Below are 13,154 nucleotides of genomic sequence, written 5' to 3'. Positions count from 1 at the left end.
ACATTTAAATGACAAATTTCAACTGTTATTATAATCTACATTTGTGTATGTATGCATTTTCACTGCCTATTCATTATTTCAGGTACCTGTGGGGACATTGTGATGACCCAGTCTCCATTCTCCCTGGCTGTGTCAGAAGGAGAGATGGTCACTATAAACTGCAAGTCCAGTCAGAGTCTTTTATCCAGTGGAAACCAAAAGAACTACTTGGCCTGGTACCAGCAGAAACCAGGGCAGTCTCCTAAACTACTGATCTACTATGCATCCACTAGGCAATCAGGGGTCCCTGATCGCTTCATAGGCAGTGGATCTGGGACAGACTTCACTCTGACCATCAGCGATGTGCAGGCTGAAGACCTGGCAGATTATTACTGCCTGCAGCATTACAGCTCTCCTCCCACAATGCCTCAGCCTCCTACATTAACCTCCTAGATGGTTTCAACAGCTGTGTACATCATACACAGCCCTGACATACACAGTTCCCCCTTCTGCCTGACAGCTGACATGCTGTCACTAAAAATTAATGTGTTTACTTCCTCTTCTGTCTTTTGATGTAAAATTCTATACACCAAAATGGAGAATAAAACCATAGTATTATTTTTCTATTCTGCAATAATTTACTACAAACTCTGTTGATTGAATATGAGGTATTTATCTTTTTATAGTTCTTTAATCTGGTATCTAATGTAAGACCTATGGGCTGATGTGGTGATATTGGTAAACTGTGTTTTATTTAGGAGTATATAGAAAAAATTTGCTTCTTGCTTTTTCTAGTTCCAAGAGGGTTTTCTTACTTCCTTAATGCTATCCATTTTTCTCACTTGTTTTCCTTTTATTCTTATTCCTTTTATTTAATTAGTTATCTTTATGCACGTGTGTTAATCTCTCTCCCTCTGTGTATGTGTGTGCATATATGTGTGTACATATGTAGATGAGTATGCCCCATGCAGTTTTCAGAGATCAGAGAACAATTAGGAGTTGATATTTTTTGCCAAGTGGCTTCTGGGGTCTTCGGTTTGACACTGGGCTTGGTGGCAAGTAGTTTTGCCCTTTGTGCAAAGTTTTCACAACAGAATGTCTTTTAAGTATATCATATATTTTACCATATCCACTAAATCTCCCCATTTCCATTTCCCTTTCCTCTTGTAATAATGAGACTCTTTTTGACCCACCAGCAGCATGAATATGGATGCAGAGATTTTTTAATATCTTGAAGCTTATCCTTTTTGCTGGGCAGTCTCTTAGCTACTCTAAATTGATTAATCCTGGCACTAAGTCTCTCTATATGGCCAGCTCTAACTGGGCATGACTTTGGCTTGTCTGTTTATTTGGCTTACCTCTGTGTTCATTGGCTGAATCTACCACATGTCTCTTCTTCCAGCATCCCTCTCTCTGCTGCAACGTTCCACCGTCCACTTTCTGTCTGGCTATTGTTGTTCAATCTTTGTTATAGCTAATTAGATAATATTTTAGATTGCCTTAGGAAGGTAGAGATGAATAAATATTTACAAATAGAAAACCTAGCAATGGTCCATAGACATGACAATATAAGGGTCCTGTCAGCAACATTTAGCTATCTGCCTGTACATAATTAACAACTGAATGTACAAGACACACTTTCACTCTATGAATCCCAACAACTTGTTATTTTTTCTCTCATTCTCCCCCTTTCTCTCTGCCTCTCTCTCATTCTTTCTGTCTCTTCTTTCTATCTTTAAAACATATACATACATACACACATATGTACACATACATATACACATACACATGCATACACAAATAAGCACCACACACACAGGCAATTCACAGATGTGTACACATATGCACATGCATATATACAGATATACACACATATACATACCTATACACCTGAAGGTTACATCCACTGTATTTAGGATCCAAAAGGGAGGGAAATATGATATCTCTTGTCCTTGTTTCTGGGACCACAAATCACTCTGAACTCTTTTATCTGCTTTTGACTGTGGAGACTGAGATACTAGATACTCCCATCCTGAGTATAACCCAGTGGGTCAAATGCTCTGCTTCACTATATCTTGTTAGATTTTGGTAGCATAAGGGTGCCTCTGCTTATTCACAATGATCTGTGTTCCCTGTTCATGTTTTTCATAATCTTACCTCCATAGGGACATTTATAGATTTGGAGCAAAGATACTCAGTAAATTCTTCTTCAAATCATGAGGAAACCATACCACTTAACTCTTAAATAACAGTAGCCAGTTGCTTTGTCTTCTTGCTAGCAATCACATTGTGAAATGCACTGTTCTTTGAAAATGTTTATGTTGATATTTGAAAGTGTTCGAAAAACTCTTGATTTCTTTAATATAGAGTGTCGATAGAGTACTTTTTTTCTTTCAGTTTAAAAATTGTTATTTTGAGAGACAGAAGGGGTAGAGTAAGATAGATAGATAGGGAAGAGAGAGAGAGATAGAGAGAGAGAGGGAGAGAGAGAGAGGGAGAGAGAGGGAGAGAGAGAGAGAGAGAGAGAGAGAGAGAGAGAGAGAGAGAGAGAGAATGATAATATGAAGTTGGGTGGCTATGGAGGAGGAAAGAATCTGTTAGTTGGGGAAAAGGAAACATGATCAAAATATATTTTATAATGGTTTTTCTTTAAAAAATGAAATCTGGTAAAAATTGAACAGGGTTGTCCTAAAATCACGTAAGATGTGTTTGAACTGCTCTGTGAATAGTTTTGCCAACCCCACTGACCACTGAGATGGGAGCAGTTGTCTCTCTGATTATGAGGTTTACTGAGCTGCTTTGCATGTTGAATCATTAGGCAAAGGCTCAGGATGCTCAAGATCTTCAAAGCCTGTGGCCAGTTCTTAAAGGCAGGGTCAGCTGCTCTCCTGCTATGGGTGCTGATGCACTGAGTACCAGATGAGACAGTGCAGCAAAACATTGTGAGCTTCTATTTTAGCCATGTTTTTGCCCATGTCTCTAAGATCTTGATAATAGGAATTATAGCATTTAAAATTTGGTTTTAACCATCATATGTTCTATTTCATTTTCTAATAGTTCACAGTGATACTTGTGATTGTTGTCACAGGTGTCATATGTATCAAACTGCAGGATAATGTCATCACACAGGTGTAGGCAGGTACAAGATAAAATGAGGCCTGTCATTGGATGAAAAGGAAAGATTGGTGGGAGAAGAGTTTTAGAGAGAGGAGGAGACTGGAAGCAAGGTGGAGGAAGCCACAGAGAGAACATGGAAGCTGATGTTAAGATTCCTGTGGGAAGCGGGTGTGGCAGCAGTCCCAAGATGGCGCCCGGGACTGCAGCTAAGTCTCATGACTAGCACTTGACTTCCTCACACACCTGAAACTAGCCACATTCATTGTGAGAACTGCACAGGCACACCATGACACAAGATCAGGCCATGTGATGTGGACCTATGAACTGAGATTACACAGTCTGGACTGAGGAGGCAGAGTTGAGGGAAGATATAAGGGAGTGTGCTCAGGGGCTGGGAGAGAGAGAAGAAAAGAAAAGAAAGATTCCTGTTCGTATGTTGCAAGGTTCCTGAATAGACCACTTTGAGAAGAACGTCGTGGTGTCGCTCCTTTCTGCGGGACAGAGACAGAAGCGACAGATTCCTCTCTGCCCATTTACAGGTTGTTATGAATATTTTGTATGGGCTTTGTATGTTCAGGTGGGCAATTATATCTTATCAATTGAATCAGAGGTTATTGTGTTGTGTGTGCTATCATGTAGTGATTTAAGTTTAAGAGAGCATGTGGCAGTTGGAGATGTATATTTCTGGCATGGTGGCAACCCTGCCTAGGGAACTAGATGGGTAGAGAGATTGCTGTCAGGCTGAGAGAGTAGCCTTTGATAGTGTGATATGGGTGAGCAAAGCAAGTGAGACGCTTTGCTGACTGAGTTGAAGACATCTGTCAGATATCTTGGGGCATTAGGGTGCCAGAACTACTACGGGGAAAAAAGACAGCCTTTTTTATTATTTTACAGCAACATCAAACTGAGATGGTTTCCATATACCTGTAACAGTAGTGTTTGCATATTTATAATTCCAGACTCTACCAGGGACATTGTGCTGACCTAGTCTTCAGTTTGTTGGGTTTAGTTTCTGGAACAAATGGATACTTTATTCTGCAAGTCCTCTGAGAACACCAATGACACACTGTACCATAACAGTGTGTAGTGGTATCAACAGAACACAAAACAGCTTCCTATTGTCCTGATTCATGAAGCATTCAGTGTAGAGTCTGGTGTTTCTGTCAGGTTCAGTGGCAGTTGGTCTGAGACAGATTTAATACCTATAGAGGCTAACTGTGGTGCAATCTATGATTGTTAGCATGGTCAGGATTTTCTTCCACAGTTCTCTATGTGTAAACAAAATACTCTTGGGCTTGCTGTTTAATGAGATTCCAACTCCTACGTGGTTCTTTATCTCTAGACATCTCTAGCAATGATCTGCAGGTTTCTTGAAAAAAAAAGGATACTGACTAAAGTTATGCTAACTTCATACGCAATTGAATCATGAGAGTAGGGAACACTGATCAAATACCTTCAGAAGATCGGTATATAGGCAACCCTGTAGAGCATTTCCTTAATTAGTAAATGATGTAGGGTTACCTGTAAAATATCTGGGAGGCCATTCCTAAAGTTGTGGTTCCAAGTTCTTTCTATAAGACAGCAGGCCATGAGAGCAAGCTAGTAAGCAGCACTCCACAGTGACCTCTGCATCAGGTCCTGCTTTCAGATTTCTCTCTTGGCTTGCTTGAATTTCGGTTCTGACTTCCTTCAGTGATGGACTATGGATGTAGAAGTATAAGGTTCTTAAACACTTTCCTCCTTATATTGTTTTTGTTGTGGTGCTTCATCATAAGAATAGTGACCTAAGACAAAGATAAAAGCATGAAAGGTACAATATTTATAACGGCGTGTACATGTTATAAATAATTTCTGTACAAAATTGTGATCTCTATTCAAAGTTTAAAAGGATTTGTTTGATATTTATTATTTTTTTTGATTTTTTAGTTGACACTACTAAATTTGAAGAAAATTTCCCCATCAATTCAACATAAAAGAACCTCATATACTTAGGGCCGTAAGTTGTCTGAGTAACTTTCAAATACAGATTATATTCTCACCCTAATGTTTTATTTTTCACTATAGATACATACACACACACATACATACATACATACATACATACATACATACATACATACATACGCTTCTATATTTTTCAATTTTGGAATCACAGCTCAATACACATGAAAGTATATTGCTTAGGTCTCAAACTAGGGACAAATGGCTAAGTTAGGTATCCATTAACATATCAAAGGAGACACTGGCTGACCAGCATATCCCAGTCTCTACCTGTAACAAGGCCTTCTTGGCTGGCACGCCCCACTCCCTACCCTGAACACTCCATCCCAGATAGTGGACTGTGTTTGCCTTTTCCCAGCTCTCTGGCATCTATATAATCCTCTATTATGGATTCAACCACTTTTTATCTACCCTTTAAGTAAACTTTGTAGCCTCTTGGTCAGGCTCTACCAATTTCCCTCTTCATATGTCTTGGTTCCTTCTGGTCATGTCAACTCTGGATTCTCTCAGATGTCCCTTCCTCTAGCTAAGCTCTCCCTTTGATCTAAACTAAATTTTCTCTTCCACTAACCTAGAAGCAGTTTTATATCCTTTATCTTATTTTTTTCTCATTCATCTGATCTAAAGGTGCTTGGTACATTTGGTGTCAAAACATGGGTGACAGACAGAGGCAACTCAGTGTATGTAGAGTATAATAAAAATGAAGAAATACAAAAGGACATTGAAAAGAAACCCATCATAAATCTGATTAAAAGCCATAGTCTCACATTAAAAGCTAAAGGCTGTCAATGCTGGCTGAGAGAGTGAGAATCATTATATTTCTGGACAGAACCTCCCCCAGGTTATACAATCCCATGTGGCCAGCCCTAAGCATATGTACATATGAGCAACACTAAATGGAGTCCTTAGGATACACGTATGTTTATATTTGTGTGTGTGTATGTTTATCTTCATCTGTGTAGCAATAATAATTTATGAAGAAAAGGAGAAGCAGTTATAAATATGAGAGTTCAGAGCACAGTAAATGCTAGATGTTGGAGGGGAAGAGTTGGAAGTGATATAAACTTAGTACCTGTGTCCTATGCACCTCTACTGTGGTAGGCTGTCACAGCCTCTTCTATACTCTGCCTCTATATATCTGTGCCTCTAGTTCCAGCTTATCTAGGTCAAATTGAAAGCAATCAGTATTGGAAGATTCTGTAGTCTGCCTGGGAAAGTCTTCAAGAAACCATGGCCAGATGTATCCTCTCCACACTGAGAGAAATTACAATTAACTAGAGTTCCTGCCCTATATCTAGCAGTCCAAAAGAAGATACCCTCTCTTTCTATGCTTCTGCCAATGTTGGTGGGAGTCCTCATCTGATTCATAGGTGGATCTGAGAAAGAATTTACCATCAGGCTGCAGAGATCGTGCTTAATGATTATTTAGTTTGTCATTGTCATCATACCCTAAAGAGCCATCTTTAGGAGGCTAAGTGTGTCCCCTACAATAAAAATTCCTGCAAGTGCAAGGCCTCATCTTCCCTAGAAGTAGGTATTTTCATAGAAAAAGAACTGTGAATATTTATATATAGACTATGATTTTGAAGGTTAATAAGACTGAGGTCAGACTATCTGATGCTTCATCTTGTCCACTGAATCTTTTCTTTCTTTCCTTTTTATTGGATATTTCTTTATTTACAGTTCAAATATTATTCCCTTTCCCGTTTTCCTGTCCATAATCACCCTTCTCTTCCCCCTTCCCTTCTTTCATAAGGATGTGCCCCTCTAAGTCCAACCAACTTACTGTCCCCCATATATTTCCTTACACCTTGGCAAGACCAAGGGCTTCTCTTTCCATTGGTGCCCAACAAGACCATCTTTTGATACATATGCAATTGGAGCCATGGATCAGTCCATGTATAGCCTTTTGGTAGTGTTTTAGACCCTGGAAGCTTTGGTTATTTGGCATTGTTTTTTTCATAGTGTTGTAATCCCCTTCAGCTCTTTCAATCCATTCCCTAATTCTTCCAACAGGGATCTCATTCTCAGTTCAGTGGTTTGCGTCTAGCATTCGCTTCTGTATTTCACATGTTCTGGCAGTGTCTTTCAGGAGACAACTACATTAGGGTCCTGTCAGAATGTACTTCTTAGCTTCATCAATCTTATCTAGTTTTCGTGGCCACATGTGGGGGCAGGTTCTGCATGGTTGTTTCTGGATGATATTTTCTAGTTCAGTCCATTTGCCTATGAATTTCATGAAGTTATTCTTCTTGATAGGTGAGTAGTACTCCATTGTGTAGATGTACCATATTTTCTGTATCCATTCCTCTGTTGAAGGGCACCTGTGTTATTCTCAGTCTCTGGCTGTTATAAATAAGACTGCCTTGAACATAGTGGAGCATGTGTCTTTGTTGTATGTTGGGGCATCTTTTGGGTATATGCCCAGGAGAGGTATGGCTGGGTCCTCAGGTAATGCAATGTCCACTTTTCTGAGGAAACCAGACTGATTTCTAGAGTGGTTGTACCAGTTTGCAATCCCACCAACAATGGAGGATTGTTCCTCTTTCTCTACATCCTTGCCAGCATCTCTTGTCACCTAAGTTTTTTATCTTATCCATTGTAACAGGTGTGAGGTGGAATCTCAGGGTTGTTTTTATTTGCATTTCCCTGATGACTAAGGATGTTGAACATTTATTTAGTTGCTTCCCAGCCATTTGATATTCCTCAACTGAGAATTCTTTGTTTAGCTCTGTACTCCAATTTTTAATAGTATTATTTGTCTCTCTGGAGTCTAACATCTTGAGTTCTTTGTGTATTTTGGATATTAGCCGTGTATCAGATGTAGGATTGGGAAAGAGCTTTTCCCAATCTGTTGGTTGCTGTTTTGTACTACTGACAGTATCCTTTGCCTTACAGAAGCTTTGTAGTTTTATGAGGTTCCATTTGTCGATTTGTGACATTAGAGCATAAGCCATTGATGTTCTGTTCAGGAAAATTTCCCCAAGTGCCCGTGTTTGTGAGACTCTTTGACACTTTTTCTTCTATTAGTTTGAGGGTATCTGGTTTGATGTGGAGACCCTTGACCCATTTGGACTTAAGGGTGTTAAGAATGGATTAATTTGTATTCTTCTAAATGCTGACCTCCAGTTGAGCCAGCACCATTTGATGAAAATGATATCTAAATGATATCTTTTTTCCATTGGATGGTTTAAGCTCCTTTGTCAAAGATAAAGTGACAACATGTGTATGGGTTCATTTCTGGGTTTTCAGTTTTATTTCACTGATCTATCTGCCTGTCTCTGTACCAATACCATAGTTTTTTTTTTTTTTTTTACTACTGCTCTGTAATACTGCTTGGGGTCAGGGATGGTGATTCTCCCAGAGGTTCTTTTATTGTTGAGTATAGTTTTCACTCTCCTGGTTTTTTTGTTATTCCAAATGAATTTTCCAATTGCTCTTTCTATCTCCATGAAGAATTGAGTTGGAATTTTGATAGAGATTGCATTGAATCTCTAGATTGCTCTTGGCAAAATTGCCATTTTTACTATCTTAATCCTGCCAGTCCATGAGCATGGGGAGGTCTCTCCGTTTTCTGAGATCTTATAAATTTCTTTCTTCAGAGACTTGAAGTTATTATCATGCAGATTTTCACTTGCTTGGTTAAAGTCACATTGAGATCTTTTACATTATTTGGGACTATTCTGCAAGGTGTCATTTCTCAGCCTTTTTTTCCTTTGAGTAGGGGAAGGTCACTGATTTGTTTGAGTGAATATTATACACATCCCCATTCCTGATGTTGTTTTTCAGGCTTAGTAGTTCTCTGGGGGGAACTTTTGTCATCACTTAAATATACTATCATATCATCAACAAATAGTAATATTTTGACTTCTTCCTTTCCAATTTGTATCCCTTTGACTTCCCTTTTTTGTCTGATTGCTCTGACAAGGACATTGAGTACTATACTGAATAAGTAGGGAGAGAGTGGGAATCCTTTTCTAGTCCCTAATATTAGTGGGACTGCTTCAGGTTTTTCTCATTTAGTTTGATGTTAACTATTGGTTTGCTGTATATTGCTTTTACTATGCTTAGTAGGTATGGGCCTTGAATTCCTGATCTTTCCAGGACTTTTGTCATGAATGGGTGATGAATTTTGTCACGTGCTTTCTCAGCATCTAATGAAGTGATCATGTGGTCTTTATCTTTGAGTTTTTTTATGTAGTGAATTATGTTGATAAATTTCTGTATATTTACCCATCCCTGCATACATGGGATGAGGCCTACTTGATCATGATGTATGACTGTTTTGATGTGTTCTTGGATTCTGTTTCTAAGAATTTTATTGAGTATTTTTGCAACAATATTCACAAGGGAAATTGGTCTTTGTTGGGTCTTCGTGTGATTTAGGTATAAGAGTAATTGTGGCTTTGTAGAAGGAAATTTGTAGTCCTCTGTTTCTATTTTGTGGAATAGTTTGGACTGTATTGAAAAGAGATCTTCTATGAATGTCTGATAAAATTCTGCATTAAACCCATCTGGTTCTGGGCTCTTTTTAGTTGGAAAATTTTAATAACTGCTTCTATTTCTTTAGGAGTTTTGGGGGTGTTTAGATCCTTTATCTCTTCCTCAGTTAATTTTGGTACCTGATGTTTGTCTAGAAAATTGTCCATGTCCTCCATATTTTCAAGTTTTGTTGTATATAGGCTTTTGTATTAGGATCTGATGATTTTTTCAATTTCCACAAGTTCTGTTGTTATGTCTCCCTTTTCATTTCTGATTCTGTTAATTTAGAATCATGCTCTGTACCCCCTGTGGTTAGTCTGGCTAACAGTTTATCTATCGTGTTGATTTTCTCAAAAAACCAGCTCCTGGTTTGTTGATTCTTTGTATAGTTCTTTTTGTTTCTATTTCGTTGATTTTAGCCCTGAGTTTGATTATTTCCTGCCTTCTACTCTTTTAGGGTGTATTTGGTTCTTTTTGTTCTAGATCATTTAGGTGTGTTGTCAAGCTGCTCACTCATTTCTTTTTGGAGGTACTCAGAGCTCTGAGTTATCCTCTTAGCACTGCTTTCATTGTGTCCCATAAGTTTGGATATGTTGTATCTTCATTTTAATTAAATTCTAAAAAGTCTTTAATTTCTTCCTTGACCAAGTTATCATTGAATAGACTGTTGTTCAACTTCCATGTATATGTGGTCATTCTGTTGTTATTGTTATTGAAGACCAGCCTTAGTCCATTGTGATCTAATAGGATGCATGGGATTATTTCAATCTTCCTGTATCTGTTGAGGCCTATTTTGTGACCGACTGGATGGTCAATTTTAGGGAAGGAACCATGAGGTACTGAGAAGAAGTTTTATCTTTTTGTTTTAGCGTGATATATTCTACAAATATTTGTTAAGTCCGTTTGGTTCATAACTTCTGTCAGTTTCCCTATGTTCCTGTTTAATTTCTGTTTCCATGATATGTCCATTGATGAGAGTGTGTTGTTGAAAACTGCTACTATTAGTTTGTGAGGTGTAATGTGTGATTTGAGCTTTAGTAATGTTTCTGTTATAAATGTAGGTGCCCTTGCATTTGGATCATAGATATTTAGGATTGAGAGTTCATCTTGATGTATTTTTCATTTGATGAATATGAAGTGTCATTCCTTATCTCTTTTAATGACTTTTGGTTGATTTTATTTGATATTAGAATGACTACTCCAGCTTGTTTCTTGGGCCTATTTGCTTGGAAAATTGTTTTACAGCCTTTTACTCTGAAGTTGCATCTGTCTTTGTCTCTCAGGTGTGTTTCTTGTATGCAGCAAAATACTGGGTCCTCTTTATGTATCCAGTCTGTTAATCTTTGTCTTTTTTTTTCCTTTTTTTCTTTATTAACGTGAGTATTTCTTATTTACATTTCGAATGTTATTCCCTTTCAATATTTGTCTTTTTATTGGGCAATTGATCCATTGATATTGAGAGATATTAGGGAATATTGATCGTTGTCCCTGTTATTTTAGTATTTAGAGGTGGAATTATGTTTGTTTCTCTCTCTTCTTTTGGTATTGTTGCAAGGAGATTACTTTCATACTTTTTGTAGGTTGTAGTTTCCGTCCCTGTGTTGGGATTTTCCATCTATGACCTGGATTCATAGAAAGTATTGTATAAATTTTGGGTTGTCATGGCATATCTTGGTTTCTCCACCTATGTTAATTGAGAATTTTGCTGGGTATAGAAGCCTGGGCTGGCATCTGTGTTCTCTTAGGGTCTGTATGACATTTACCTAGGATCTTCTGGCTTTCATAGACTCTGGTGAGAAATCTGATGTAATTCTTATAAGTCTCCCTTTATATGTTACTTGACCTTTTCCTTTTACTTCTTTTAATATTCTTTGCACATGTTTCCTTTTCTGTAGGGATGTTTAGATTCCTCTGCTCCTGGGAGAGTCTTTACATAGTTATTGCCATTGCATCTTGTAAGTATACATTTTAATCAACCAGAATATATATTCAACATTTTTAAATTTTTTATTAGTTATATTTCTTTACTTAAATTTCAAACCTTATTCCCTTTCCCAGTTTCCTGTCCATAAGCCCCCATTCCCTCCCCTCCCCCTCCCCCGTACAGGTATTTCCCCTATACACCTCCCTTATTGCCCCCCCCCATATACCCCTGTGTTGGGCATCCAACCTTGGCAGGATCAAGGTCTTCCCGTTCCCCTGGTGCCCCAACAAGGCTATTCTCTACTACATATGCAGTTGGACCCTGGGTCCATCCATGTGTAGTCTTTCGGTCATATTCAATATTTTAATCAAAACTTGCTATAGATCTACAGAGTCAAGACATATCCATTCATCATAATTTGATAATATAATGAAAATTCTGTACAATTTTTTTCACAAATAAGGTATTTGAAAGCTCAGAGAGACCTAATAATATGCCCAATGAAAGAATTTGTGCTATATCACCTATACTTTTGTTTTTGTAAAAAAAATATTTGAATTTGCTCTGTTTAAAATAAAGTTTTAACAAAAAAAAAGAAAAAAATATTCTTTCTTCGATTTGTGCATTTGGTTTTTTGACTATTATATGACAGGGGCATTTCTTTTCTGGTCCAATCTATTTGGAGTTCTGTAGGCTTCTTTTATTTTTATAGGCATCTCTTTCTTTAGATTAAGGAAGTTTTCTTCAATAATTTCTTGAAGATATTTACTGGCCCTTTAAGTTGGTAGTCTACACTCTCTTTGACACATATTATGCTTAGATTTGATCATCTCATTGTGTCGTGGATTTCCTGGATGTTTTGGGCTAGGAGCTTTTTGTGTTTTACAGTTTCTTTGATGGTCGTGTAGATGTTTTCTATGGTATCTTCTGCCCCTGACATTTTCTCTTCTATCTCTTGTGTTCTGTTGGTGATGCTTGAATGTATGACTCCCGATCTCTTCCCTAGGTTATCTATCTCCAAGGTTGTTTCCTTTTGTACTTTCTTTATTGTTTCTATTTCCATTTTTTAAATCCTGGACCATTTTGTTCAATTCCTTCACTGATTTGGTTGTGTTTTCTTTTAATTCTGTAAGGGACTTTTGTGTTTCCTCTTTAAGGGCTTCTACCTGTTTCCTCATGTTGTCCTGTATTACTTTAAGGGAGTTATTTATGTCTCTCACTGTTTCTTTATTTTTTAAGTTAATAAATTAATTAAGTTATTATTTTTTCCATTTTTTAAATTGGCTATTTCTTATTTACATTTGTAATGTTATTCCCTTTCCCAGTTCCTGTCCATCAGCCCCCAGGCCTCCCTCCCCTTCTATAAGTGTTTTCCCCTAATCATCCACCCCCTTCCTGTCCCCACAACAATCCTCTACATTGGGGGTCCAACCTTGGCAGGAGCAAGGGCTTCCCCTTCCACTGGTGCCCCAACAAGTCTATTCACTTCAACATATGATGTTGGAGCCATGAGTCAATCCATGTGTAAACTTTGGTTAGTGGTTTAGTTCCTAGAAGCTCTGGTTGGTTGGCATTGTTGTTTTTATGGGGTGGCAAGCCCCATCAGCTCTTGCAGTCCTTTTTTTAATTCCTCCATCCAGGGCCTCTTTCT

At 38.0% G+C, this 13,154-nt stretch overlaps 1 gene segment (V, D, J or C); it reads left to right on the top strand.

Annotated features, from left to right (window-relative positions):
* Positions 1-3,491: 3,491 nt before the first annotated feature.
* Positions 3,492-13,154, top strand: part of LOC148006299 (immunoglobulin kappa variable 4-1-like) — a 45,989-nt gene continuing 36,326 nt past the window's right edge. Inside the window, exon 1 of the V gene segment in view lies at positions 3,492-3,635.

Source organism: Rattus norvegicus, chromosome 4 (assembly GCF_021556685.1).
Source record: "Rattus norvegicus strain SHRSP/BbbUtx chromosome 4, alternate assembly SHRSP_T2T, whole genome shotgun sequence".
NCBI lineage: Eukaryota > Metazoa > Chordata > Mammalia > Rodentia > Muridae > Rattus > Rattus norvegicus.
This window is presented reverse-complemented; position numbering and strand designations above follow the sequence as displayed.